This window comes from Arvicanthis niloticus, chromosome 8 (assembly GCF_011762505.2).
Source record: "Arvicanthis niloticus isolate mArvNil1 chromosome 8, mArvNil1.pat.X, whole genome shotgun sequence".
NCBI classification, from domain to species: Eukaryota; Metazoa; Chordata; class Mammalia; order Rodentia; family Muridae; genus Arvicanthis; species Arvicanthis niloticus.
Window position 1 is genome coordinate 74,954,030 of NC_047665.1, and position 24,353 is coordinate 74,978,382.

The following is a 24,353-nucleotide window of genomic DNA, read 5'->3' on the forward strand; positions in this document are numbered from 1 at the left end:
GTTTTCTTCTATAATTTTGTTGAAGATATTCTGGCCCTTTAAGTTGGGAATCTTCACTCTCATCTATACCTATCATCCTTAGGTTTGGTCTTCTTATTGTGTCCTGGATTTTCTGGATGTTTTGGGTTAGGAGCTTTTTGCATTTTGCATTTTGACAGTTGTGTCAATGTTTTCCATGTTATCTTCTGCACACGAGAGTCTCTCTTCTGTCTCTTGTATTCTGTTGGTGATGACTTCTGATCTCTTTCCTAGGTTTTCTATCTCCAGGCTAGTCTCCCTCTATGATTTCTTTATTGTTTCTACTTCCATTTTTAAATCCTGGATGGTCTTGTTCAATTCCTTCACCTGTTTGGTTGTATTTTATTTTATTTTTTGTAATTCTTTAAGGGATTTTTGTGTTTCCTCTTTAAGGGCTTCTATCTGTTTACATGTTTTCTCCTGTATTTCTTTAAGTGAATTATTTATGGCCTTCTTAAAGTCCTCTATCATCATCATGAGAAGTCATTTCAAATCTGAATCCTGCTTTTCTGGTGTGATGGTGTATCCAGGACTTGCTATGGTAGGAGAATTGGGTTCTGATGATACCAAGTAACCTTGGTTTCTGTTGCTTACATTCTTGCACTTGCCTTTCACCATCTGGTTATCTCTAGTGCTACCTTCACTCGGTGTCTCTGACTGGAGACTGTCTCTCCTGTTATTTTGGTTGTGTCAGAGCTCCTCAGAGTCCAGTTGTCTCTGTAATCCAGTGATCCTGGGTGTCTGAGCTCCTGGGAGTCAGGCTGCCTCTGGGATCCTGTAATCTTATGATCCTGGGTGTGTTAGAGCTCCTGTGAGTCCAGCTTTCTGTATGATTCTGAGTGTGTTAGACCTGGGAGTCCAGCTTCCTCTATGATTCTGGGGGTGTTAGATTCCCTGGGAGTCCAGCTTCCTCTGGGTATTGTGAGATTTGTTGCAGAGATAGTGCCCAAGGTCTGCTCAGTGCACCAGCTCAGAATGGAAGGAATTCATGCCAATGGATCAGGGTATGTTGTCTTCACTGGAGCAGACCAGCTAGGAGTCAGCTGCTCTGAGTTCAGTGGAACTTCAACTGCTGAATGAAGCAGATCCTCTGGGATGGGTCTGAATATGGTATCTTCCTGGGAGCAGACCAGCTATGAGTCTGCCCCAGGGAAAAGGGCCAGGTGGGGAATTATTATACACTTTAAACAAACCTTAATATTTATATATTCATTTGTTTGTGTATGTGTGTGTGCATGTATGTTCCTGTTATAGCACACTTATAGAAAGCAGAAGACAATTTGCAAAAGTTAGTTCTCTCATTTTGTCATGTGGAACTCAGGTCTTCAGGCTTTGCAGCAAGTATTGTTACCTGTCTCCTAAACATTTCACACGTTCCTCCCGATTTTTGTTTGTTTGTTTGTTTGTTTGTTTGAGATAGCACCTCATAAATCCTAGCCTGGCCTCAAAATCATTATATAGATCTGACTGGCCTTGAATTCCTAATTCTCCCCTTTCCACCTCACAGGTGCTGGAATTACTGGTACATTGGCTTTCTGCTCTTCCTGCTTTTACCCACTGTCTTAGTCATTGTTCTATTACTGTGATGGGACAGTGACCAAGGCAATGCTTATAAAAGAAAGCATTTAATTGGGGCTTGCTTACAGCTTCAGAGGTTCAGTTCATTATCATCATGGTAGGAAGCATGGCAACATGCAGGCCTACACAGTACCGGAGAAGGAGCTCAAGAGTTCTAAATTTTGATCCATAGGCATCAGTGAGAGAGAGAGATTGCCCTTGGCTTGGGGCTTTTGAAACCTCAAAGCCCATTCTCAGTGACACGCTTCCTCCAACAAGGCTACCTCTGAATCCTTCTAATCTTTCTAAAGAGTTCCTTCCACTTCCTGGTGACTAAGCATTCAAATACATGGTGGTCTTCTTCAAACCACCATACCCATGGGATGCTGAAATTACAGGGCACCATGCCCCATTTACACAGTGCTGGGGGTTGGAGTTGCTTGCTTAGCATGTGCTTTTCCCCATTCAGGCCCTATGGTGGAGCAAGGCCGCAGTCTAGCCTGCTATAACTTCTGATAGAGCTGTCGCTTCTCTATCCGACCAGCAGACAGGAACAACGCAACTCAGAGTTCTCAACGCAGTTTATTCAGGATTCTTAACTATTCTCTCTCAAAACCCCTCTCTCCTCTCTCTCTCTCTGGAAGCCCTTCTGTTCTCTCTTTCTAGAAGCTCTTCTGTCCTCTCCTCTCTCTGGATGCCTTTCTGATTGTGAGGAGCGGGTGCAATCGAGCTATTCTAATGAGCTCTGGGTTTGTACAGGGCCTTTGCTTTTCTACTGTTCTTACTTGGTGGTTTAAAAGACTATGGGGCAGGGTGACTGATATCTAACTTCAACATACATACTTTATTTTTAAATTACATTTTAATTAATTTATTTGCATATATGTGTGAGTGTGCCCATGCAGAGGTGTACATGCGGAGTCAGAGGACAACTTGCAGGTGTTGATTCTGTCCATCATGTGGGTTCTGGGAATCAAATTCAGGTCATCAGATTTGTCAGCAAGACAAGCTTATCAGACAAGCCATTTTACTGAACTGCTCTTTGCCTCTTTCCCCTATCCTCAAATGTTCTCTTGCAAAAGAGACATACTTTGGGATGGGGCGGGGCAGGGAGGACAACTGCCCACAAAAGTGACAAGCTTAATCTTTTCATGTGAGCCATTTTATCATTTGTATTTTCTGTGACACATGCTCAGAGTTAGAAAAAATAACTTACAGAGCACATTTGGCTTTCTGTTATATTTCTCCCTAGAAACTTTGCCTCAACATGTCTTGTCATATTTGGCTTCCAGTGACTCAGACAGAATCCTGAGTCTGCTTTGTCCTGTTCTTGCCCCTCTTGAATGCTTCAGCATTTTTTCTGAGCACAGTTTGAATGCTAGTAAGACCAATCAAATCTCTCAGAGCCTCTTCTGTCTCCTGAAGTTCCTGTTCTAACATGGAGTTCAGTAAGCTACTATGGTCCCATGCAAGCCCTGAGGTCCCTGTTCAATCTATCCTTTTCCTTTTAAAATTATATTTCTATTTATTTTTCATGGCATGGCCTGTGTGGTAGTTTGGATGAAAATGACCCCCATAGGGCATGGCACTACTAGGAGATGTGGCTTTGTTGGATTAGGTGTGGCTTTGTTGGAGGAAGTGTGTCAGTTTACTTCCTGCTGCCAGCTGATCCAGGAGTTCTCAGCTTCTTTTCCATTACCATGTCTGCCTGCACGATGCCATGTTTCCTGAGGTGACTATAACAAACTACATCACCGAAACTGTAAGCCAGCACCAATTAAGTGTTTCCCTTTCTAAGAGTTGCTGTGGTCATCACAAGCAGTACAAACCCTAACTAAGAGGGTATGTCTGTAAAAGTCAGAGGACAACTTAATGGAGTTGGTTCTCTCCTTCCACTGTGTACGACCCAGAGATGGAACTCTGGGCCAGCCAGCAACATACTGTGCCATCTTGCTGACCTCAGCTTTTTTTCTTAAGTCACTTGTGAATAGAGTCCACTGTGAATTGGCATCATGCAGTGCCCCAAGTGTCCACTTTCCTCACTAATTCCTTCTCTACTGCCTTCCAGTCCCCCATACTTATGATGCCTCAGCAAGCCTTCAATACCCAAGTGCACCTCACGACTCATATAAGTGAGTCCATCAGGGACAATTTCTCTAAGAGCAATATAAGGAGATATAAGTAGCTATGTTTCTCAGATTCTCTGCTTGTACAGAACTCAGGCTAATCCCACCACACCCATGTCCCATAGCCTCACAGGCAGGCTGTAAGCGATGCTTAGTTAGGAGCATCCCTAAATCCATGCAGTTCTGCTGCAGAGGAACCCTAATTATCAGTTTCCTAAACTGCACACGTCAGACCTGAGGCCTACACTTTCACCTCACTTTATTCTTTCTTGCTATCTACTTTTCTACAGAGGTCCAGGATTTTGGACTCCAGGAAGGGCTCTCAGATCAAACTTAAACTCTTTTTCTTGCATCCTGCCATCTGTAAAAAAACAAGCAAAGAAAAAAACCAGCAAGCCAAGTCTCCATCTCATTCTGGTTTTTTTTTTTTTTTAATCATTATTTTTCCTGCCAAATCTGAGGTTGGTGTAGTGAATAACATCTCTGTGTTGTTCTTTTCATTGTATTTTTTTCCTCACAGGGGCATGTTGTCCCTGGAAAGACAGCTGACCTCGGCTGCATGTCTCACCACCCACAGCAAAAGCAACATGACTTATACCACACAATACAGCCTCCTTATAGTCATGTTCCATGTGTCCTGTCAGGGATTGCAGTATACGGTATCCTACTCTCTCAGATGACTTGGAGGCATATGTGTCCATTGAGGAGGCATGCCACTTCATAGCATGTAGAGAAAAGCAGCCAACTGGGATTCTTCCATATGATGCTCTATTCTCAGACAGGTTGACCTAAGGTACATGCTTTATCAACCATTTCGGGAAGCATACAACTAACACAATAAGAAAGAGGCAAACCATCTCCTGAGACAGGGGAAAAGGTCACGATGTGAATGCTCCACCATCAAAGATCAACATTAATTGGAGGTCTTATCATGTACCACAGGGCCCATGCAAATGCTTCTCCCCAGCTCATCTTTGCTTCTGTTAATCTTGGTTCGGGCACCAATTATGTTGCATGACATTTCTGGGGAGATGAGCAAACATCTCTTCACTATGGACAGGACACTGATGGCAGACCAAAAAAATCATTTTACCCAGTTCTTGATTGGCAAACCAGTTTTTATTGGTGTTATTTACAAGAGCACATGTGAGGGGTTAGTTACAGAAGCATGGATGACTCAAAGGTGGTGTTGGAATTTACAATCCTAATAATAAACACACTCCAGATATTTTATTTAAAGGCCATATGCCTAGATTGGGCAGATCTAGGGATATACTAACTTATTCCCCAGCTATAAAGCCCCTTGTTACTTGCTGTTTCTCCTGCCCATGCTGTTCCTGTCTGTGGTCAATTCTTTCTCCTCTTCCTCCTCTTTCTCCTCCTCCTGTTCTTCCTCTTCCTCCTCCTCCTGTTCTTCCTCTTCCTCCTCCTGTTCCTCCTCCTCCTGTCTCTCCTCCCTCCCTCCCTTCCTCTTTCTGCAACAACCTCTTCAAGCCTCTAGTCCCATCTTTCCCCTTCCAGTGTCCAATCACAGTCTCTAGACTTTTATTGACAAGTTAAACTGGGGAGAAGGTACATGATGGTCTGCTCCTTCCAGGCAACCACATCATGAAAAATCAGTATTTAGCATTAGAATACAAGCAGGATCAGGCTGACTCACTACACAAAGACAACTGCATCACTGAAAAGAGCACCCAGTATCTGTGATACCAAAAGAAAGCTGTATCCTTGGAGCACCCTGGAGCACCCTGGCCAACCCACAGGCCCACCCAGAAATTGTTTACTGTTTATATAACCTTGAGGAGGAGTTTCATGACTCTCATAATTTTGTGAGCTTCTTGAATCTTCTAAGATTTATGAGTGTCTCAATCTCACATGCCTCTTATTTCTTTTTTTTTCTTTCTTTCTTTCTTTCTTTTTTTTTTTTTTTTTTTCGAGACAGGGTTTCTCTGTGTAGCCCTGGCTGTCCTGGAACTCACTCTGTAGACCAGTCTGGCCTTGAACTCAGAAATCCGCCTGCCTCTGCCTCCCAAGTGCTGGGATTAAAGGCGTGCGCCACCACCGCCCGGCTTCATGCCTCTATTTCAACCAGTAGTTGTTTAGTCCATGAGGCTAGATGTGCCAGCTGGCCTTCAGTATATGCTGGACTCCAGAAGAAGTAGGCTCTAACACCAGAGAAGGAATGAACTTGCTAACAAGGATGAGAACAATCAGGCAAAGAGGAGAGAGTTTCTTTTTCTATGTCCTTTATATAGGCTGCCAACAGATGGTGTGGCCCAGATTAAAGATGGATCTTCTCATTTCAAATTATCTGAATTAAAAGTTTATCTTCTCACATCAAAGATCCAGATTACAAGTGGGTCCTCTGACTTCAAATGATTTAACTAAGAAAAATACCGCAACCAGGCAGTGGTGGTACATGCCTTTAATATCAGCACTGGAGGCAGAGGCAGGCAGATCTCTGAATTTGAGGCCAGCATGTCCTACAGCCAAGGCTACACAGAGAAATCAGTCTTGAAAAACAAAAAGCAAAAAACCAAAAACAATTACAAAAACAAAAATAAATAAACAAACAAAAACTGCTCTTAACATAGTTAACATAGTCTTTGTGGTAGGATGGAATACCCTTTGGGTATATGCCCAGGAGTGGTATAGCTGGGTCTGGAGGTAGATTGAGTCCCATTTTTGGAGAAACCACCATATGGATTTCCAAGGTGGCTGTACACATTTGCATTCTCATCAGCAATGGAGGAGTGTTCCCCTAGCTCCACATCCTCCCCAGCATAAGCTGTCTGTCACTTGTGGTTTTTTTTTCTATCTTAGCCATTCTGAACAGTTTTAAGATGGACTTTCAAAGTTGTTCTGATTTGCATTTCCCTGATGGTTAAGGATGTTGACCATTTCTTTAAGTGCTTCTTAGCCATTTGCAATTCCTCTGTTATTCTCTGTTTAGATCTGTACTCCATTTTTTTTTGGTTGTTTGTTTTTTTGAGACAGAGTTTCTCCATTTAGCCCTGACTGTCCTAGAACTCAGTCTGTAGACCAGGTTGGCCACAAACTCAGAAGCTCCCTGAGCCTCCTAAGTGCTTAAAGGACTTAAAGGCATGTACCACCATTCCTGGCTGTACCCCATTTTAAAAACTGGATTATTATGTCTAGTTTCTTGAGTATCCCTTTGTCAGATGTGAAGTTGGTAAAAAGAAAATCTTTTTCCATTTTGTAGGCTGCCATTTTGTCTTATTGACAGTGTCCTTTGCCTTACACAATCGTTTTAGTTTCCTGAGGTCCCATTTATTAATTTGTTGATCTTAAGTTTCTGAGCTTAAGATTCATAAGTTTCATAAGTGTTCTGTTCAGTGCCGGGAGCCAAACTCAGGAAATTACCTGCTGTTCTAGAAAGTCTAGTCAGTACAAGGTTAAGAAAGGACATTCACAGGTCTCAGGTCCCAGGAACTTAAAGAATGTCTGGCATTTCCTTGGAGCAGATTATGACAGTGGGATGGTCTAGGGTGATAAGATTATGATACTGGGAAGGTCTTAGACAGTAAGGATTCCATAGTAAGATAGCCCTAAACAATGACCCTCGCCCAAACTTCCCGGTTTGCTGTGTCTTTATAACCTGCCCCCAAAATTAAAGTTTCAGAGCTTGATCAGAACCCAGACTTGCTCTCATTCTTTGTGTCTCTTGTCCTTTCATTCGTTTGTCCCCTTCCCTAAGGTCTCGTCGAATCCCCGCGGGCCGGGGCAGTTCAGGAGTTGTCCCTTATGCCAGTGTGTTCAAGGCTATTCCCTACTTTCTATTCTATAAGGTTTAGTGAATCTGATTGTATGTTTAGGTCTTAGATCCAACTGGACTTGAGTTTTGTGCAGGGTGATAGATATAGATCTGTTTGCATCCTTCTACATGCCAACAAGCCAGAAACTGAAAGCAACTTAGCTGTCTCTCAACTGAAGAATGAATAAAGTAAATGTGGAAAATGTGGTACACAATGGAGTATTTCTCAGCTGTTAAAAAAAATGACATCATAACATTTTCAGGCAAATGGATGGAACTAGAAAGAAACCATCCTGAGTGAGGTAATTCAGACCCAGAAAGAAAAACATGGTATATATTCACTTATAAGTGAACATTAGTTATAAAGAATAATCATATTACAAATTCATGGACCCAGAGAGGCTACATAACAAGGAGTGGTCACAGTGGGATGCTTGGATCTCTCTGGGAAGGGGAAACAGAATAGATTTCCAGGGTGGGAGAGAGTACTGGGAAATAGTCGAATTGGTGGTCATTTCTGGGGTGAAGTAGAAACGTAGTGCAATGGAAACTCCCTGGAATCTATAAGGGTGACCATAGCAAAGACTCCCAACTTCTGTAACCAGGCAAGACTTCCAGTGGAGGAACAGAGACACCAACTCAGCCATAACCTTCGACCAACAATTTGTCTTGCCTGCAAGATTTGTTGGAGTAAAGGTGGCACAGAACTTGTGGGAGTGGCCAACCAATGATTGGTCCGACTTGAGATTCATTTCATGTGAGGAAGCCCTTTCCTGTGAAAGATATTAAAAAACTTATGAAAAATATAGAAAGTTTTTATGACCCCTAGACCTGAGCAAAAGAATGCAGGTTCACTAGTTCCAAGAAAGCTGAACTGAATGTAAGATTTCAGGCCTTCACTACCCCAGGATACATTCCGGGAGGAGTACATTATCCCTGAGTCAGAGGACACTTGCTGGATTAACATTCCTCAATCCTCAGGGAAGAGAACCCACCTGTTGGTGGGGAAGGCCCAAAGCAGGAAGACACATTCCTGACTACAAAGAAAGATGCAAGTCATCTGGGTGGTCCCAAGAACTGGCTGACCACAAGATGAATGGTTGGGTGAGGTTACATTCTTACAAAAGTAAAGTGTATAAGATGTTTTCCGCATGACCCTGACTAAATTTGGGTTGGGACCTTTTAAGACTTCCTAATGTTTTTATGTTATGTTTCCTTGGTAACCCCCTTACCCCCCCTTGGTTTGTGGTTCCGCCTTTTATAAGCCCTCCACTCCCAGCTGACTGGGTCGACATTCCTCTGCCCCTGCGTGGGTCACGAGTCTCGGCCTCAGTCGACTGATCCCAAAATATACCTCATGCTGTTGCATCAAGAATGGTGTCTTGTGAGTTATTGGGGTGGCTGCAAATTTCTGAGGCTTGAGGGAGGTCCTCCCTTCATGGGGGGGGGGGGAAGGGCGGGTTCTTACATCTGACACTGCCAGCAACCAGAGGCTAAATAGCCCAGAGACCTAGGAAAGAACCAAACATGACTGGCAAAAATAAATAAATAAATAAATAAATAAATAATTCCTAATGATAGTCTCCTGTGTTCTAGACTGGGACCTAGGATAATTATCACCACAGAGGCTTCATCCAGGAATTGATAGTACAGATGCAAAGACACACAGCCATACTTTAGGTGGAACTAAGGTAATCTCTTATAGAGGGAGAGAAAGGATTATAGTTGCCAGAGGGTTCAAGGACATCACAAGAACATGGGTTGTCAGAGTCAACCGGGGATCGTGGGCGCTCACACAGACTGAATGACAAAAAGGGAGCCTGCGTGGGTCTGACCTAGGTCCTCTGTGTATATGTTATGCTTATGTAGCTTGGTGTTCTTGTAGGACTTCTAACAGTGGGAGTGGGGTTATCTCTGACTCTTTTGCCTGCTTTTGGGACCCCTTTTCTCCTACCTGGTTGACTAGTTCAGCATTAATATGAGGATATATACTGCAAATTGTTATGCCATGTTTGGTTCACATCCCTGGGAGGCCAGCCCTTTTCTGAAGGGGAACAGGAGAAATGGATGTGAGGGAGAGAGGGATTTGGGGGAAGGTGGGGAAGAGGATGAGAGAGAGAAAACTTTAGTCAGGATGTAATATATGAGGGAAGAATAAATAAATAAATAAATAAATAAATATTTTTTTAAAAGAAAAAATTTTTATCTCACAGGTGTGTTCAATCATTTGGGTTTTAGTTAGTTCCTGATATTGTCAAACTGGCAACCATGAACAGGCATCACAGACAGGAAAGTCAAAGCTGGGCTATGTGAGCATGGTGGTGATTTTAATACAAAGAAGAGATGGAACAAGAGTGATGGAGAGGAAGAAAGAGAAATGATTGCAAGTATTTTCTCCCATGTGAGATGTGAGATCTAGATGAGATCTAGATAGATAGATAGATAGATAGATAGATAGATAGATAGATAGTGTGTGTGTGTGTGTGTGTGTGTGTGTATGTGTGTGTGTGCTCACAAGCCAAGGGGCATGTGTGGGAGGTCAGAGAACAATTTATGGGAGTTAGTTCTTTCCTTTTACCATATGGATCCCAGGGATCAAACTCACGTTACCAGGTTTGACAGCATGTGCCTTTACCACTGAGCCACATCACGAGCCCTAAAAATTAGTTTTAAAAGGATTCCTCTACTAGCTCCTCAGCTTCCCCTCTTTCCTCCTACTCCTTACTGGTTTGTTCCCTAATCCACACATTTCTTTTCAAGAGTTGGTTCTTTCCCGCTAGGCTAGGTTGCAGGCACCATTATTTGGTATGCCATCTTGCTGGCCCCAATTTTTTTTCTCTAACAATGGTGGTGGGTCTCTGGTTCCCACCTTTACTGTCAATACACAGTGTCTGTGCAAAATACCATTTAATGTTCATTACCTGATGTTCTTTGTGGCATTGGAGACAGGGTCTTTCTATGTAGCTCTGGCTGCCCTGGAACTCACACAGGCTGGCTTGGAACTAAGAGATCTGTCTGCCTCTAACTCCCAAGTTTCTAGGGTTAAAGGGTGTGCTACTACATCCAGTCACATGATCTTCATTTCTAACGGGGAAATATGAAGGATATTTTCATCTATATCCTCCTTTTTGGAGAAAGTAGAGCTCAATTTCATCTTTAGCGGGCCTCTTTTCATCAGTCCACTTATTTTATCTTAAAATAGGTTTAGCAGTGGATCTCTGGGTTCCAGGCCGGCCTGGTCTACAAAGTGAGCCCTAGGACAGCCAGGGCTACTCAGAGAAAGCCTGTCTCAAAAAAACAAACAAAACCAAAAATACCAACAACAACAAAAACAAAATAGTTTTAAATTTGTGAGGCATGTACACTTATAATCATAGCACTAAGATGGTTGACACAGGAGGATCAAAAGTTCGAGGCCGGTCTGGGTGGAAAGTAAAGACCTTGTCACAAAAGCAAGCAAGCAAACAAGAAAGCATTGTTAACATGCTGAACAAAGTTAAAAATCAGAATTCCAAAGTTCCTTCTAACTCTTATTTCTGTGGGTCTACATTTGCACAGTGCTGCTGTTTGAGCTCCTAATTTGCCATGCTTTTTAGTGCCTAATATTGTCAGCTTAATGCTGAGTGCAACTATTGGTTAACCTTCTGGGAACATCAGCTTTATTTTGACTTTGATGCAGGTGTCTTGCTCGTTTTGTATGTAGTCTGCTCAAGCTCTCGGGAAACTTATTTTCCGAGCATTTTTCTTAGACTATTTTATTCCCTGAACTTCTTCAGTTCTCTATATAAGTATCCATTTTTCACTCTTGCTTTTTCCAAACAGCAAAAAAGCCGGCACACCCTCACCACCCTTTGAATGCCTTCTAAACTTTATGGTGGGGTGGGGGGCGGGAGGGACTTCTCAACAATCAACTAGTCAAAGCATAGACCTCTAAATCTGGTCTCCCACTTATAGGCTTTAAAATCTCAACTGCACACAGATCTCACATCTCTGATGGTTTGAATTATTCCAAGTTCAGAAGGGTCCGAACAAAACCAGGTCAGTAGGGCCATGCCACAGCACTTAGACGCAGAGGATAGAACAGCGTTGGAGGAGAGAATGTATGGTGATAGTCAGACTGGGGTGGTGATGGTGATGGGTGGTCTTGGTTCTTCTCAGGCTGAGGACTCTGGCCTTCAAGACAGTAGCCTCTATTTGAGCCTGGTAGCCTAGGCCTACTGTCCCAGCTACTTAGGAACCTAAAGCAAAAGGATTTGAAAACTCAAGGTCAGCCCAAGTTACCCAGTTATTTTAAGGTAAGCGTGAACAATTATTAGTGAGATCCTGTCTCAAGATTAAAGAGGAAAGTAAAAGGGGTGGTGGTGCTGGGGTCATAGCTTAGTACTAGTGAATATTCAAAGCATGCCTGAGGTCATAGATTTAATCCCCAGGAACCTCCTACTCCCCAAGCAACAAGTAAAAAGAAGTGATATTTAGCTGTCTTAAAGGATGACAAAATTTTAATAAAGGGATACAAGCAATTATCGTGGAAATGGAGAGAATAAAGACTATGTACATGAGTTGGAAAATGTAAGGCATTTCTATGGGTCAGCATGTAGTTAGCTATAGTACTACAGAGGGATTATCTCACAGCTGTAAAAACTGATCTGCAGATCTTAAAAGAGGTTTGATTGTGCTGGGGCTATAGAAATAGCCCTAGTACTTTGGATGTTGAAGCAGGAGGACTAGGGGTTCAAGGTCTGTCTTTACTACAAATTGCTGAGATTAAAGGGGTGAGCCAAAATGTCCTGTAAGTGATCAGGTTTTATTCTGACTTTGTTTGTTTAGACCTGGTTGTCCTGGACTCACTTTGTAGACCAGGCTGGCCTAGAACTCACAGAGATCCACCTGCTTCTGCCTCCTGAGTGCTGAGACTAAAGGCATGTACCACCTTGACCAGGTGTTACTCTGCCTTTTTTCTTTTTGTAATTATAACTAGTAGTTTGGCCAAAATTTGGTAAACAGCAGGTTTCTGTTACAGTGCCTCCTTCCACGCTAGCCCTTAGGCAACTGCTGTAACCCTGAGCCACATCCCGTGTTCTACAGGTACTCTTGTCACACACAATACATCCCTTCTGAAAGTGTACTTCCTTGTTCTAGGCATTTCCTTCCCAGAAACTTTTCACTAAAGATTTCCAGATGGCCAGTCTTGAGAGTGCTGGTTCATTTTTGTTGTTGTTTCAGATTGCATAGTGACTTTGCCTTTCAGAGGACCAGACTCTCTTGAGGACGCATGGAGTAAGAGGAGGTATCAGAAAGATGCCAATCACGATAGGTGACTGCTTTACAGGTCTTATGCAGAATCTCACGTTTGAAACCGAAATTCTTCATTATTATTAACATTATTCATTATTAATAACATTATTATTAATAAGAAGAATTATTATTATAATTCTTATTAACAGGCTCTTTAAAAAAAAAAGTTCTGGCTTTTACCAAACCGTTTTACTCTCCTCTGCCTAGGGCCTGTAGCTATTTGTTTGGGACGTTGGGACAAACAAGTTCCCTCGAGATGGCAGGCTAGGTACAGGGACGGCGCCAGAGTACACTCCAGACCTAGCGGCGGTTTCCAGAACCACTCTTGAAGCCGGGGAACTTCGGCAGGCTTTAGCGCCCAGCACGCGCCTCTGAAAGGAACCGAACCCCACACTTTGGGACTGAGGTCAGGGTCAGGAGTCGTCCTAGAAGTATTTAGGAAAAAAAAAATGACGAGGCAGAGCACCGCATTACTGTAGTTGGAGAGGAAGGCCCTTCGAGCGCACGCGCAGAGGATGTGGTTTCCGGTTTCCTGTCCCACCCCGTAGCCCCTCCTAGTCATCCGCCTCAACCAGGCGTCCTCCACGCCCCGCCCCCAAGATAGCCCCGCCCCCAAGGCGCCGACCCGACCGACCCCCCCTCGTTCTATTTAATTGTTGGATTGTCACCTCTGCAATCCCGCTGACGGCCAGCAGGGGGCAGAGTTCGAGCCTGCAACTTTTTTTTTCCTCGTCCGGCCGTGCTCGGCGTGGGGGAGGGGAGGGCGGGGCTCGAGGCCGCAGTTCGGTCCGCTGCTTGCGCTGCTTTCTGTTCGCGTCGGCGGAGAGGCCGCGACAACCGCATCAGAGCTGACGTGGGCGCGACGTGGGGCCGCAGCCGCCGGGTTGCCTGGGCGGCGGCCGTCGGGCTCTGCGTCCCCACCTCCTCCCGTCCGTAATCAATGACGAGGTCCGCTACGTAAACCCTTTGCGGCGGGTAAGTGGCGCGCCGCCTCGCATCACAGCCCGCGGCGGGCGGCGGCTGCTCGGGACGCGGCCTTCCGCCCGGCCTGCCCGCACCGCCGCCCGGCCGCTCGCGGCTCGCCACCGAGAGCTTCCCCGGCGCGCAGCGGGCCGTCTGCGCTCGCCCTCTTCCGTGCTTCGTCTTGGTACCGGCGAGAAAGCCTGCCTTCGGAGAGCCGGGCGGCCGCCCGGGCTTCTCAGTCTGACAGGAAAAGGGCGTCGGTCCTGCTCACCACGGCCCTGGGGCCGCCGTAGCGCCTTCGCCCCAGCGTTGCGTACGCGGTGTAGATGGAAAATAACGTGCCCCATTTCTTTAAGAAGGGTGGCTCAGGGACTCCACGGTTGAGTCATTTTGTCTCCAAATACTATAGAGCCGGGGGTGCGGTGGCGAGCGGCCGGGCGAGTCGCAGTTGGGTCTCCCGAGGGGTCTCTCCTGACTTTTTTCGGAGCGTCGACTTCTGGATCCCCAGACCCGAAGTAGGGGAGACCTGTCCAACAGAGTCTTTTGTCGCTTGTTACAGGGGTAACTAACCGCTTTAACTTTCCCGGCACCCTACCCGGGAAAGCTGCTGTCCGCTAAATCAGCACCCCACAGTCAAGCTGAGCCCCTGCTGCCGGTGTGGCTTGGGTGACTTTCGTGAAGCGGGGGCTGACCCGGACAGTCTTCATCCAGCGTCACATTAGTTACAATAATTTAATGTTCGTGTTTTCACCCTGGTCACCGAGCCCTTCTCCCAGTTCGGGATAACAAGCTTATTTCTCTTTGTAAGACACCTATTTAAATCTCGGAACCTCACACTCCTCAAAGGAACAATGTGTTTTGGCCAATAAATGTGATTATTTGACCGAAACTTTCTGAGAGAGGGTCTCATGTAGCCCTAGTTATGTAATGGCTGACTTTGAACTTCTGGTCCTCCTGTTATGTGTGTCGTGTGCTGGGATTTTAGGCATGCACCATTGTGTGTTAGTGTAACCAAACAAAAACCTTAGGTTTTAATCCTTCACGACTGAACTGTAATTTCCATATTTCTTATTGATAATGACACAACTATTTGGGGGAAACTGTAAACAGATCAGTGTAACTAGTGTTTTCCCAAATGACAATGCTTCATGGGGAATCATTTTGGGAAGTGTGAAATTGTAGTTACAGTGATGTGTACTATATCTGTAAGATATAAATAAACTTTTAAATGCATAAAAATAACACAGGGACTTTTAGTCTTTTTGTTTTTACATTGTGCCCAAAGGTTAATGAAATTTTTCTCTACTGAAAAAAATGTAACACACTCCAGCACTGTAGGGGTTTCCTACAGAAGTGCGTAACTGCATGACTAGACAGTCTTGCCTAGAAAAATGGCATGTTATCAAAAAATAACACATAGGAATCCTGGCCAAATCTTTAATTTCTCATGTTATTAAATACATATTGGGTTATAAAATTGAGCCAGGTTATTGCTGAAGGTAGGTAGTCTACTGGGATGCTTGCAAATGTCCTGGCCCATTTGATAGACTTAAAAATATGCTAAAGAGATTGAATTTTGAAGTCTCTGTGTGTGTGTGTGTGTGTGTGTGTGTGTGAGAGAGAGAGAGAGAGAGAGAGAGAGAGAGAGAGAGAGAGAGAGACAGACAGACAGACAGACAGAGAAAGAGAGGGTGAGAGAGAGAGAGAGAGGGTGAGAGGGAGAAAGGGGGAGAGAGCAGGGAGAGAGAGAATGAATGCTATGTATATTTGGGTGCTCTTGGAGCTGGTATTACAGTGGTTGTGTGCTGCCTGGTGTGGGAGCTGGGGACTCAATTCAGGTCCTCTGAAAGAGCAAGAGGTGATCTTAATAGCTAAGCTACTTCTCCAATTTTATTTAGAAAGACTTTTAAAAAAATGGAGCAAAAATTTGAACTCTTGCCATTGAGAGGCTTTTAGAGAAGTGTTAGAACATTGGTTTATGGGGAAACAAATCTGAAATATCTGAAAATTTAAAATATTTTTACTTTATTAAACTAATGAATTTAATAAATAAAAGAAATTTTTGTTGTTTTGAGACAGGATGTCATGCTGTGTCCCAGTATATCCTTGAATTTGTGATAATCCTCCCTCAGTGTCCAAATGCTGGAATTATAGGTGTGTGCCACCAGGCCTGACCAAAAGTCAACTTTGAGAAGAGATAAACACATTGGATGTATCAGTGCAGGAACTTAAACATAGAGATGTTAGGGGGAAAAAGAATGTCTCATCTGTAACACAGTGGGCATAAATGAACACTTTGAAGTGGTTACATTAATAATTAACTTTAGTTCAGTGGTGGAACACTGTCTAGCATTGGGGAGTCCCCTGGTAGGCTCACTCACCTGTATCTTAATTCCCTGCCCACAAACAGAAAAGAAACACATGAAGTTTTTAAAATGTATTTTCTACCATGACAACTGTATAGTAAGAACTGTTTTTGTTTTGTTATTTTATTTTTTTATTATTATTATTATTTTTTTTGTGATGGAAGAGAATGAAGAAGGAAATCTCAGGGAATGTTAGTGGGCATTTGTTTTTATTTCTCTTGAAACTGTGTCCCACCATGTAGAGTAAGGCTGGTTTTCAGAACAGAAAAATGTCTCAATTTTCTTCTCTGATAGTGCATTTTAGTTTTATTTTGCTTGGAAATGTCTTACTTTTCTATTTCTATGACAACACTACGACCAAGGAGCTTGTGTTTTTGTTTGTTTGAGTATATCTACACATCTATATGTCAGAAAAGGGCATCAGCTCCTGCTATAGATGTTTGTGAGCCACCATGTGGTTGTTGGGAACTTCTGAAAGAGCAGCCAGTGCCCTTAACTTTCTCACCAGCCCTGGTCAAGTCAGTTTATAAAAGAAAGCATTTAATTGGGCTCATGGTTCCAGAGGGTTAGAGTCCATGACCATTATGGTGGGGAGCATAGCAGCAGGCAGCAGGCAGCAGGCAGCAGGCAGCAGGCAGCAGGCAGCAGGCAGCAGGCAGCAGGCAGCAGGCAGCAGGCAGCAGGCAGCAGGCAGCAGGCAGGCAGACATGGTGGTATGTAGCTCAGATCCTAGATCTGATCCACAAGCATTAGGCAGAAAGAGCTAACAAAGTGATGTGGGGTTTTGAAACCTCAAAGCTCATCACCAGTGACATACCTGTTCCATTGCAAAGCCATGCTTCTTAATCCAGTGTTTTTCAACCTGTGGGTCACAACCCCTTTGGGGGGTGTCAAACAACTCTTTCACAGGGGTTAAATATCAGATATCTTACATATCAGATATTTACATTATGACTTATAACAGCAACATTACAGTTATGAAATAGCAACAAAAATAATTTTATGGTTGGGGGAATCACCATAACATGAGGAACTGTACTAAAGTGTCATAACATTAGGGTCAAGATCCACTGTCCTTGCTAAATAGTTTAAACCAACTATAGACCAAACATTCAACTCTTATGGCTTATGAGAGGCCATTCTCATTCAAACCACCACAAATGTTTTTAGAGAATTCTTTTTCTTCAGTGAGTAACAAGATGGGCCTTGCATATACTAGGCAAACACTCTACTCTTAAACTATAGTCTCAGCTTAGTTTGATAGGATGAAAGCCTTCAGCTCTGGAATTAGGACAACTTTATCATATATGAAGACACACACTACTGCTGACAGATACTTTGGATACTTTATTTTTATAATTTGTGTGTGTGTGGTGTTCACATGTGTGTGCAGTATGCTCTTTTGTGTGTCTGCATACTGAATCCAGAGCAAGACACTGAGTGCTATTTATTGCTTTTTGCCGAATTGTCTTGAGACAGGATCTCACTGAGCTGGAAGCTTGCCAACTGAGCCAGACTGGGTGCCCAGAGAGTTCCTGGAATATCTATGTTTACTTGAAAATCTTGGGGTTAATGGCATGTACAGTCATGCCTCACTTTTTAGGTGGGTGCTCAGAATTTGAACTCCAGTCCTTATGTTTTTTCATTCTTATAGAGTAAGCATTCTTACCCACTGAGCTATCTTCCTAGCCTATGATGCTTTTATTTATTTGATTATTTTGAGGCAAAGTCTCATATTGCCCAGGTTAGACTCAAACTTCCTGTGTAGCTGAGAGTCGTCTTGAATATTGGTCCTGCTGCTATCTCTCAGGTGCTGGGTAGATGCTATATTATTAAAATTGCCAAAGGGATTAAATTTGGTTGTATTTCTTCACTTAAGTATTATTTAAAGAAAAATTTAAAAAAATTGTTTTATGTGTATGGTTGTTTTGCTTGCATGTATATCTATGTACCACATGCATGCCTGTTATCCTTAGAGGTCAGAAGAAGTTGTTCAGTCCCCTGAAACTAGAGTTATAGATAGTTGTGAGTAGAATAGAACCTAGGTCCTCTGTAAGACCAACATGTACTTTTAACTACTGAGCCATCTCTCCAGTCCCTTAGGTATTTTGTTCAGATATAAAAGCTAGAACCAAACTAGGTAAGTATAATGTTTACATTCTTCTCTCTGAATACTGGCTAATTCAAGTGTCTATTTCCTCATATTCATGTTTTATATATCTGTATTTTATTATTTATCCATCCATCCATCTATCCATCCATCCATCCATCCATCCATCCATCCATCCATCTATGGTTTTTTTTTTTTTTTTGAGACAGGGATTCTCTCTGTAGCCTTGGCTGTCTTGGACCTAATTCAGTAGATCAGGCTGGTCTCAAAACTCAGAAAGCCACCTGTCTCTCCCAAGTGCTAGGACTAAAGGTGTGTGCTATTACTGCCCAGCTTCTACTTTTATAACTTTTATTTTATGTGTATGAGTGTTTTGCCTGCATATGTCTGTGCCCTTTGGGGTGTGTGTGTGTGTATACATGGTAAAGAGTGCTAGAAGAAGCCAGGTGTTCTTACCACTTTGCACTGTCTCATATCCACAGTTACGCTAATTGTAGTTTTTAATTCTTTTTCTTTTTGCTTTCATTACTTTCTTGCAAAACATAATCTTAACAGTGAATGATTTATAGAATCTATTTTTGGTATTTAAAGGGAATAAAGACAAAACTTTGACTGTTTTATACATGTTTTATATAGTACTCCTAATTTTTATAATGCTTTTTCCAGTATTTTATATTTAGCTTTATTTATAGTATACAATCCCAAAGTAGAATTTAAAAAGTTTATTATTATTTATTATGTGTATGTGTGTGTACCTTCATGTCTGTTTATGCACGTGAGTGTAGGTGGCAGAGGATGCCAGCGCCATCACATCTACTGTAGCTGGAGATACAGATGGCTGTTGGATGTTGAACTTGGGTCCTCTGGAAGAACATCAAGTACTCTTAACTGTTGAGCTGTTTCTCTAGTCCCCAAAAGTATAGTTTCTAAAGGGAAAATTAGTTTCAAAACATTTAGCTTAGTTTTCAGAGGTATTGCTCTCTTTTTAAATGGTTTGGCTATCTAATGTACTGTTTAACAGAGTTCTAAACTACAGCAAATGTGTCTAGCATAATGAAGCCTGTTGACAAGCACAGCTGGCCAGCTAAGCAAACACTGTTGCCAAGCCCTTGGCTGCCTAGAGAACGTGATGGAAACTGACTAGTTAGTTTTTATATATTTTTCTTTTTTTGGCGGTAAAATTTTACCAGATAACTCTAGGCTGGCCTTAAACTCAGTTTCCCTGCCTCAGCCTTCTGAGAGCTTTGTTAGAAGTATATATATATATATATATATATATATATATATATATATATGATATATATCATATATATATGATATATATCATATATATATATATCATATATATAATATATAATATATATATATATAAATAATTAATTTTTTCTTGAAAGTTACTTTGTAATATTAATTCAGTTAACCAAAGCATAGTACATGTTCATAATATTCCAAATATAATTTTAATATAAAATTTTCTGTGATCTGCATGGATATTTTGGGTACTGATAGAGCATTGTAATTAACTGGAACATTTATGTCAAGAGGTGTAAACAGAACAACATATTGGTGATAGGTGAGATAAATACCAAATACTGTTTGTATAACCAAGCCTTATATGCTGTAAAGTTTTCATGGATATGGTATACAAATTTCTAACCAAATGCATTCAGAAATCCATATCTAGGGAAAGCAATTTTTGAACTAATTTTTTTGTACTTAAATAAGCTGTAATTTGCCTATTTTTCTTCTAATGCTTACGACTAGCATTCAGGAGACTTAGGCAGGAGCATTGCCAGCTTGAGGCCAGTCTGAGCTTCAGATAATCTGCTTGAGATACTAAAAACCAAAATGCCCACCCCCCCCCCCGAAACAGGTGTAGTTTAGTGCTAAAGTGCTTGCCTAAAATGCATTAATCACTAGTACTACACACTCATACATAAAAATTTAAAAACTCAAATTATATATAGTTCATAGTGAAATAATCTGAAAGCGCTGGTTTAATAGATTCTCACAAAGTCCTCCCAAACCTGGAGACTGGAAATGATGGGATGGCATTCCTTAATGTCTCAGTGCCCTTGTAGCAAGCTATGCTCCTCCACACGAATTCCTGCAGTTACTGTGCTTAGGACTTTGGATAGTCATCCTTAAGGTAAGAGGAACTATGGATGACTTCAAGTAAGGAAATAGCATTTCAAATACTTCTGTGACCAAGTGAGGCAGATTATAAGAAGTTGAGAGGTGTCAGTGAAGTGCAGTAGGAAAAGACTTATTTCCTCCTGCTAGAAAATGGTTAGAGTGGTAACTAAAAGCACTGACAAGGGGAACAAAATAGAAAGGGATGAAGCCTAGGAGATAGAATTATTGGGACTGAATAGTGATTCTAATTCCACATTTGAAGAAGAGCTGGACATTTTAGATTCAGTGATGTAGGTAAGTAGCTTAGATCACACAACTTGAAAGTGGTGAAACTTAGTTTCTACTCCATCAACTGGCAATGCTCTTTACCCACCTCTATCACCATACTAGTGTCACCATACTATCATTGTACTAGACAGCCACATTTCTACCTTAGCAGTTGGGGACAAAGGTATTAGGTATGAAGGGAGAGGGCTGCGAGGGTGGCTGAGTCAGTAGCTCTGTCATTGAAGTAGGAGAACATCAAGGGACCATTGCTGGATGAGAAGGGAGCTTCGGTGTAGCTTTGAGCATTTTTGTTTAAGATCTGTGTGCCAACCACTAAGAAACATCTGGTAGATTCTTGGGAGGATGGTGTTCAGGAGAAATATAGCCTGAAGTGAAAATTGAGAATCATCAATTAAATATGAAATGGCCTAGGGAAAGTATGGAGCATTATTGTTCCTGGAGGCCTGGGGAAAGCTAACCTTTTTTGTTTTGTTTTTTTGAGTCTCACTATGTAGCCCAGGCTTGCCTAAAACTTGCTATTTAGACCTAGCTAGCATTGAACTCATAGAGATCAGCCTGCCTCTGTCTTCTCAGTGCTAGAATTGATTGGATGTACCACCACACCCAGCTGGAATACCAATTTTATGTGAGTAGATCAGCAGATGTGGTTTAAATAGGCTGATTTCTGTAATCCCAGCAGCACTTAGAAGGCTGAGGCAGGAGGATCACTATGAGTTTGAAAGTGAGATTCTGTTTCACGTGTTTACTGTATTTTGTGTATAGGTGTTCTGTGTATATGTTTGCATATCATGTGCATGCCTGATACCTTCAGAGGTTTCTGAGGGCATCAGATTCTCTGGGACTGGAGTTTTGGATGGTTGTGAACCACCATGTGGGTATTGGGAATAAAGTCCTGGATGAGCAGCCAGTGCTCTTATCCATCAAGCCATCTTTCCAGCCCCAAGATCCTGTTTCAAAAACAAAAATCAAGAGAGAACAAAGGGCTAATTAATTTGATTAATTATTTGTGGTGTTAACAAATACTTCAAGAGGTTGGAATTTGAAGTAGGAAATGCTGAGGAGACATTAAGGAAAATGGAGCCTAAAAAGTATCCTATAGACTTGGCAAGGTGGCAACCAGGGGGAGAGGGAGAGAGAGAGAGGGAGGGTGCGAGAGAGAGAGAGAGAGAGAGCGACAGAGAGAGAGAGAGAGAGAGAGAGAGAAAGAAAGAGAAAGAGAACTGAGACCCAAGACGAGTGAAATAGTTTTCTGATAATTCGGAGCCAGAATCTAGTGTAGTTCGTTATTGAGGCTACTCTTTTGACATGCTTGTGATGTCAGGAAATGGGTCTTCAGTGATGGCTGCCACTAGGAAAAGGAATGGTAGCTGTTCCTGAACTTCACTAACTACTTTTCCATCAGTTTTTGTTTTTTTTACTTTGTCATGTTTTCTTTGTTATTGTTTTTTTTTTTTTTTTTTTTTTTTTTTTTTTTTTTTTTTTTTGAGAATTGGTCTCACATTATAGTCTTGGCTGTCCTGGAACTTATAGTTAGACCAGAGTAGCCTTGCACTCAGAGAGATCTGTCAGCCTCTACCTCACAAGTGCTGAGATTTTTATTTACTTTTTCTTCTTTATTTTAAAAAATATTAACTCTTAAGAATATATAAGATGGTGGTACATGTCTTTATTCTCAGCATATTGGAGGAGGGGGAATCTCTGTAAATTCAAGTCCAGGTGGTCTATATAGCAAACTCTAGGTCAACAGGGTCTATACAGTGAGACTATTTCAACAACAGAATGTATTAGTTAATCAGGACAGGCAAAATGGTGAAGTGGGTAAAAGCGCTTGATCTGCAGGCCTGATGATCTGAGATTAATTCCTAAGTTTCACAGTGAAAGGAGAAGTTGAGTCCACAAAGTTGTACTCTGACATATACTGGTTCACTTCCTCATGCATATACACAAAATAATGATAAAGATGAAATTTAAGAACTATATTACTCAATGAATTAAAAATATTTTATAGTGAAACATAGAAATTATCAGTTTTCTATTTTTTTTTTGTCCTGTGATGGTTATTGCTCAGGTATGATCATTATTCTTTGTTTATACATCTGTTCTCTCTTTAGACTGAAGGCTCTTGGAGAGTAGAGTGTCTATATTGTAGAGTGTTTCCAGGACTTTGTGTAAGAGCATGATATATATATAGCGGGTTCTGATTAGTATTAGTATTTAGTGAACTGATGGGCCCTATCCTTTCTATTGGTTATAGGACTTTTAAAGAGGATAAGATGTCTCCTTATGAAAGGCTAGCATCATGTAACAGGTTTAATCACAAGGAATGGAACCTTATCTTTAAAAATTATTATCATCGTCATCATTAGTGAGTATGTGTATGCTCTGGGGATTGAAAGATGTGTTTTTTGATCAGAGGACAACTTTGTAGAGTTGGTTCTCTCTCTTCCCTTACATGGGTTCTGGAGGTTGAAATCAGACCACCAGACTTTTATATAGCCAATAGCTTATCAGTTCAGCTGTCTTGTCAGTTCTTCACTTTTTATTCCAAGATTTTTTTTATGTATATAGTTGTTTTGCCTACATTCTTGGCATTTATCCCAAATTTCTGGTCTTCTTTCTAGCTCTGAGATGAAATCTTGTATACTTTGATCTTTTTCTTAACCAGTTTTACCTCATTTTACAGTGTATATATGTCTGTCTGTGTACCATATGCATGCAGTGCCTGGGGGAAGTCCAGAAGAGGGCATTGGCTTCTCTGGAACTGAAATTACAGTTGTTAACCACTGTGAGGATGATGGAAACCAAGCCTGCGTCCTTTAGGAGAGCTTAACTGATGAGCCATCTCCCTTCCCTCCTCTTTTTTTGTTTTTGTTTCTGTTTTGTTTTTGACATAGGGCTTCTCTGTGTAGTCCTGGAACTCACTTTGTAGATCAGACAGGCCTCCAGTCACAGATCTGCCTGCCTCTGCCTTCAGGCGCTGGAATTAAAGGCACCCTGCCTCCTTCCCTTCTTTTAATGCAGTGTATCTTATAGCTCAAGCGGCCTTGGACTCTGTGGGTAGCCAGGGGTGACCAAGGATGACTCCCGATTCCCTTAAGTCACCATCTTGAGTTCAGGGATTACAGGTATGTCAGTGTTTGGTAAGCTTGTTTGTTGCCTGCAGTTTTAAAGAGAGACCCAGTTAGGAGGGGTTTCTGGGAGCAGTGTATCCATGGCTAATCCCTGAATTCCAATCTTTCATTTCAGCTCTGAAATATAATCTTCTACATTTTGGTCTTTTTCTTCACTAGTTTCACCTCATTTCACATTGTTAAACATTTAGAAGTAAGATGGTTAAAAACGTTAAAAAAATATTTAAATCTTCTATGTTTTGTTTTTTTTCTTCACTAGTTTAACCTCATTTCACAGTGTTAAATGTTTAAAAACAAAATGTTTAAAAACTTTTAAAAAAGATTTATCATGCTGAATGTACACCATTACTTTCAGTTCTTGGGAGTTCTGCAGAGGTGGGCGTACTCTGTGAGTACCAGGTCACTTTGGTTTACACTGTGTGTTCCAGCCAGCCAGAGCTGGATAGTGAAATCTTGTCTCAAGAAAAAAAAGTTCATTTTATTTTTGTGACTCTGTGAGTACAACATATGTGTGCAGTGGATAGTGGAGACTAGGGAGAGCATTAGATTCCCTGGAGCTGGGGTAGCAGGCAATTGTGAGCCACTCAA

General features: G+C 42.0%; 1 protein-coding gene and 1 long non-coding RNA gene across 13 annotated transcripts in view; one reads left to right on the forward strand and one right to left on the reverse strand.

Moving 5' to 3' along the window:
• Window positions 1-4,798: 4,798 nt before the first annotated feature.
• Window positions 4,799-13,576, reverse strand: LOC143443383 (uncharacterized). Its single transcript, XR_013112336.1, has 2 exons — window positions 13,440-13,576; window positions 4,799-11,714 (listed from the first exon to the last, which is right to left on the reverse strand). It is a non-coding gene; the product is annotated as an uncharacterized LOC143443383 (long non-coding RNA).
• Window positions 13,458-24,353, forward strand: part of Crem (cAMP responsive element modulator) — a 70,831-nt gene continuing 59,935 nt past the window's right edge. For 2 of the 12 annotated variants that reach the window (XM_034510138.2, XM_076939640.1), the window contains exon 1: window positions 13,586-13,746. The gene's annotated coding sequence lies outside the window, so the exon portion shown is untranslated. Of the gene's footprint in view, window positions 13,747-17,579; window positions 17,704-23,667; window positions 23,760-24,353 lie in introns of all 12 variants that reach the window. The other 10 variants (XM_076939638.1, XM_076939641.1, XM_076939639.1 and 7 more) reach the window with 10 other exon arrangements.